The sequence below is a fragment of the Neopelma chrysocephalum genome, unplaced genomic scaffold (genome assembly GCF_003984885.1).
Source record: "Neopelma chrysocephalum unplaced genomic scaffold, ASM398488v2 Primary Assembly neopelma1_61b, whole genome shotgun sequence".
Classification (NCBI taxonomy): domain Eukaryota; kingdom Metazoa; phylum Chordata; class Aves; order Passeriformes; family Pipridae; genus Neopelma; species Neopelma chrysocephalum.
The window spans coordinates 2,217,097-2,223,096 of NW_020897717.1; the positions used below are offsets into that span (position 1 = coordinate 2,217,097).

At 45.3% G+C, this 6,000-nt stretch overlaps 1 protein-coding gene across 3 annotated transcripts in view; it reads right to left on the bottom strand.

The window, feature by feature from the left end:
• MOCS1 (molybdenum cofactor synthesis 1) overlaps window positions 1-5,969 on the bottom strand; it is a 32,972-nt gene extending 27,003 nt beyond the window's left edge. The window contains exon 1 of one of the 3 annotated variants that reach the window (XM_027681797.1): window positions 5,916-5,969. The gene's annotated coding sequence lies outside the window, so the exon portion shown is untranslated. The remainder of the gene's footprint in view (window positions 1-5,915) is intronic. The other 2 variants (XM_027681798.1, XM_027681800.1) reach the window with 2 other exon arrangements.
• Window positions 5,970-6,000: the final 31 nt, after the last annotated feature.

Below are 6,000 nucleotides of genomic sequence, written 5' to 3' on the forward strand. Positions count from 1 at the left end.
AACACAAAATAATTAAAGGAAGCACCTTCACTGGGTCCTTGTTAGTTACCACATACAGACATCTAATAGTCAGCCAAGAAAACTAGAAGAAAGCTAAACAACTCCTGAACATACAGCGAATTTCATCTCCAGCGAAAAGCACATAAAAACCCATTTCTGTATACATGGTGTTCACAAAGTGTGTGTATGTGTGTGTGTGAATCAGCTGCAGAATTGTGCCTCAAGTTGAAATCATGCTAACTTGTCTTGATAGGCTGCAGCAGGCAAAGGATTAAATAAAGTTTTGACATAAACTTAAGATGTAGAATGAGGAACCAGACAAATGGGTATTTAAACTGCTTACCTAAGCAAAAGTCATGACGTACATCTAGTGAAAAACAGACCTGTGAAATCCCCAGACATACTAAAATCAGCATGTGTGGGATAATGCCAAGGGACTGGGCAGAAACACACAGGGCTGGAACATCAGCTCCCTGGCTCCGATCATTACTAGTAACTATAGGAGTTAACCCTGCACAGTACTGTGACACAGCCCTTGCAAGAAGTCTAGAAAACGTCAACTAAAGTAAACCCAGGTATGCTTCCTCAAAACATTTTATTCTGAAAACATTTTTAAGAAAGATTTGTGGTGGGTGGAAGACAGAGAGACCCTCAGTGACCAAATCAGCCAGACAGCAAAGGTTATCTGGGGAGAGACCCAACTTCAGCAACTGCAGCAATTTTGTTTCCAGCTGTGCTAACACTACAGGAGCAGTCGTTCTTGGCAGCACAATTTTTTCACTAACTTTTAAATAATCCTCTACAATTCTTGATGCAAACAGCTTTGGGGTAAAATAAGATCTCTAAAAACATCCATGGCAGTGGGGGGGCTAGAGAAGATAAAGGAGATAGAAGGTGGCTATTTCAAACCCCAGAAAGCATCTGTTTACCCATGCTAAAACTGCAGAACAAGTTTCCATGCAATGGCTTTTCTGCCAGAAGGAAGCAATCCCTTTCAGTTTCAGAAGCAGTGGCCACAACAGCACAGCAGTGTGGGGCACAAGGCCAGCCCTCCCCAGACCTGGCCTTCCCTCACTGCAGCACCAAATGGGTCAGTGGCAATCCCTCTGCAGCCACACACTGCTCACCCTTACGTGTTCTTTCAGCTCTTCCTTCTTCAGCAAGCCAAAAAAAGGCCAAGGTGAAAATCCATTGCTTTGATAGAAATGCTGGCTCTCTTGCGCTTATTGTGAGGGTTTCCTCAGAATACAAGCAGGGTTAAGTCAAAGAGCCCAGGTAAATATCCAGACTTCATTTTTTCTTCTTCCCCAGTTAGAAAACTCGTCCCTGAACAGATTAAATCTAAAGATATTTTAAATCTGCCAAACTCAGAAAAACCACAACATGAAAGTTTTTCTCTTGAAAACTGTGCTGCTTTCTGGCGTGGTTGGATTTCTGACATTCTCCTTCCTATTATTTTGGAAAGGTGTTCACATTTGAGAAGGAAAGCACTACCATGCTTATTATCTGCACCCTTTTTGTAGGAGCTTTCCTCTCCTGTTTCTTCCTCAATAACTCTTGTTTGCATCTTTTTCAGGATCCTTACCCACTCCACCTGAAGACAGATTAGTATGAACCTCCTGTCTCCTAGTTTTAGAGTTTGCATCACAGGGAGAGAAATAAATGAAAAGTTGTCCTTCCTGACAGAAAGATGGCAAGAGAGGGAGATCTCAATGCTTGTATATAATGGAAGCCAAAACTGCATACTTGCAAGGACACTAAGATGCTTAAAACAATTTCCTGTTTTCAGAAGGAGCCACCCCCCTGTTCTGTTCCTGGTCTGCCATCCGTGTGGCTGTTACAGGCAAGGAAATAACAGGACTAACACTGCCCTTCATTAATTACTCTAAAGTGAACTGTTAAGAAGCAGCATTAAAAGAACAGGCACTCAGCAGGCAGTTGGTGTCAATAAACTTTAAAGTTTCTACTGGAAATAACTAACTTTGCTCTCTGCTGCAAAGCAGCGGGTTTTAGAACAGGGAAAAGAAAAATGCTTTCCAAAGCTACTAGAACATCTTTCCATCAACTTCTTGTTGTGTACAGAGATGGGCTTGTCTGGAAGGGAAGAATGACTGGAGAAGGAATTTTTAAGCTGTTATTTCAGTGTCTGTCCAGTTTGAAGTCAGCACAGAGGAATTAGGAGACACCCATGAGGAATTCAGTAGCACTAACTTGAGCTCCAGCAGAGGCGGATCCTCTATTACCAAAACTGCACCCAGCACTGACTCATTTTTATCCATACCACAGAAAAGGCCAAATATCATAGATATAAACTCAACTGCCTTCCTGGGAACTCAGGGCAAGGACGAAACATTCTCTCAGGTTGTTGTGTAAGTACGTTTTTCTGAAGGGGAAGAACAGGTTGAGGTTGAATCTAATCACTTGCAGCCTGTGTGAGAGCCATTGGAGCAGGGAAAGCAAAAGCTGCCTGCTACAGTTCTCAGACTACAGGAAAAGGGTTTTTCAGTTCCCTGACATAGGAAAAGGCAGATAGGTATCAGTGCCCAACCACATAACTTTCTCACTCAAAAGGGATGGCTATAACCCACAAGTCTCCACTCCCCTCTCTCCATAATCAACAGGAGACGCTTCTGCACATGGAGCAGTATGACCTGTCACACGGTGTGCTTTATCTGATCCATGAAAAAAACAGGTTCTCTCTCTGGGCTGTCAATCACGTTCTATACTAGTACTGAAAGAATGAGAGCTTAGATAACTGCACCTAGCAGCTATATTTTGACAAGCTGTCAAGCCTTCAGACCTGCCAATTCACCTGTGATTTCCAAAACTCTTCTAACAATACAGCAAAATTGGAAGCTGTCACCAGAGGTATCAATAACCACCAGGAACACCACAAACTGACAGATACTAGAAAGGCTCATTTAAACACAAGGGGGCAGAGAACAGAATTCTTATATATTAACCAAGCTGAAGATCAAGTACTGTCCTTGCTCTACTCTTCCACCTTCACCTTATCCCCAGTAATATTTGTGCACTACGAAACAGTAATGCTTGCAAACACTTCTGCACAGGCCTCAGGGACTACCACAACCTGTGTACAGATGTCACTGTTAGTGTTGCCCCCGGCACCCACTGGCTCTTTCAGTTCCTGCAATCCTTCTGGGTTTGTGCCCCAGTGCTGCTGCCTCAATGTAGCACCTAAAGCTGCTGCAGCACCATCATGGACAGAACTCAGCTAAAGCTCTTCTCTTTCATGCCTCACCTTTAGTATCTCAGTCTGTAGGGAAGCAGTGACATAATGTCCTTGGTTCAACCTGAAAATCAGACAACCACAGAGGTTGAAATGGGTCTAAGTAGGCCAACTGCCAGAATGAGGTCTAAGCTGAGAATTCCAAGACAAATGTTTGTCTGAGGGCTCAGCATCTGCTGCCCAACAGCTGACCCCAAACAGCATGCCACAGTTGTGAGTACTGGCACAGCAAGCACTGCCCAGGGACTGCGACCAGCTACCCACAAAATGGAGCGTCAGCACACAGAGAGCTTCAGTCATGACTGGCCGACAATAAGGGTCATATGAGGACTTTCGGGGCAAGCTGGGCTTTCCACTTCATCCTGGTGGTGAAGGTTTCATTGTGGCCACAAAAAATTTCAGGTGGTTGTGTTTGGATTACAGGATGTACATAAGCAGATGGAGAAAATGGAAGTGAAACGTTGTATCAAGACCTTTACTGGACATGATACATCTAGAGTAGGATTTTTTAAAAAATATGCTAATTTCCTTAGTGTCATTGCTCCCAAGCCTCACCATCCTAAGAGTTCTCTCATCTTCCTCCTTTGTTTCAAAAAGCTGGAGTTTTTGCAAGTAAACTTCCAGTTGACAATAAAATAAAAAGTAAGAAAATAAATAGAAATTACTTTTTCTAGCGTACTGGAAAATACAGTTTTGTAGTAGAAATAGGTCATCCTACATACTTATTTAAATTAAAAAATATAATTTGGACATATACCATCAGGCATACAAGATGACAGGGTGGCATCCAACTTTCTTTGTTAATCGCAAATTAGTAAAAAGAAAAAAAAACCCAAACCACGCTTGCACACAACCAAACAACTGTGAAAATGCTGCTTTCAGAGTGCCTGTTGCTACCTGCCCTTTTCTAGTCTTAGAAAATGGAACTTCACCCTGTGCACATCTGAGACTGACAACTGTATCTTAAATACTAAGATAGAAACAAATCGTTTACCACACAATACCAGTACAGCAACTGTACAGACCCCACTGTTTAGAACCTAAACTAAAGACTTACAATGGATGGCCTTGGGCACAGCTTTCCAGTTGTTTCCTGAAGCTCCTGAGTTATAGGGTTCTTCCTTCCACAGCTGGAATGACCATTTTAAAAGGGGCTCTTGTCCCCTTTGCACCCACCCCGCCTCCAAAATCTCATGAAACTAAATAGAACCCATGAATACTTTCAGCTCTAGCACAGAAGACAGTCAAGCAGTATTCACAATTATTTTGAATGTTTGATCATCCTGTCATTTGAAAGCACGTTTCACTGTCCCCTATGGCTGCAATGATGAATCCCAGGAGAGATTGAGAACAGAAAGGAGCAATGAGTAAATTATCACTGTACAGTTACTAAGTTTTCAGTGTCTTTGTTTTTGCTTGCTTCTCAGACCCTGCAGGGTATGAGCCACTAGTGGCCTGGCACACCTCTCACAGTTACGATGCCACAAACCCATATCACCCATGCTGTTCTTCCAGTCACTGTGGTTTTTGTCCCCTAGGGGAGTAAGGCTTTCAGAGATGGATGGTGTAACCAAGCTCTCTCGAAAATATTCCTGAATGTTTGTTAGAGCTGCCAGATCTATAGAAAGTAGCAAAAAGTATTTCTGATCGGAATTTATAAAAATGTTCATGGCTTAGGAAGAACAAACCAACCAACCAAACCCAATAACCTTTCTAGATTTCTGACTCAAGTAAGCATTCAATACAGCAACGCATAAATACATCTGGCTTCCTGTAAATAAGTAAGTGGCAGTGAATGCATTCAATTCTGGCGACACAGAGTCTGTCACTAGTAGCTTTAGCTTATTTTCTGCTTGTTAAAGCCATCCATGCAATCACAAGTAACTCAATAAATCATGTCCCAGCTGGGCTTACTCTGCGTGCCATGCCCTATTTCTGCTAGACAGCTACAGAACCTTTGCGTGCAGCTTTTTCTCCTGCATTTGGACACCAGGAGACCGAATTCACCTGGGGGACCGAGAGTTAAACCGGCAGGAGCTGTATCTGGGCAACACCTGTGTTGATTTCGCGCCAGGACCGGAACAAACAGCGCGAGCTCGTGTGACCACGGGAGCACAACCACCGAAAGCTGCCAAACCACTCGGGTTTTGACCTGAGCTCACCAAACTCCGTTGTGTAATCTCTCCTTTGACTGGGCAGGAGCACAGAACCAGCTCGGTCCATGAGACTGGGTGAGCCACGTACTTCCAAAGTGAGGGTGACATTTCAACAATAGAAGGACACAGAATTATCTATTACTACACGTTTTGTTGACTCTTCCCTCCCCCCCTATACATAACCAGGTCATGTTCGTCGCACAAGCCACCGGACAGCCCGGGACACGTTGCAAAATTTTACGGACAGGTTACACTTCTATGGAACGCGCGGGCACACCCCGCCCGCGGTGCTCAAGCCCCCCGCTCACCCCGGCGGGCGCAGCCACGGTTACCACAAGTGCCCCATCATGAACTACGTCTTCTTAAGGACAAGGCACCGGCCCAGGACGCCAAATCCCAAACGCGACCTGCGGCGGCACGGCACAGCACGGTTCGGCTCCCACAAGCGCCCCCCGCCCGCCCGTATCCCGGCCCCAAAGCCGCGCTCCCGCCGGCCTCGCCCCCCTCACCTGCGCGGCGGCCGCGGGAGCCCTGGCGCGCGCCCCGGTGCTGCAGGCGCGGCGCGCGGCCGCCCCGCGCGCCCCCCGCACGAGC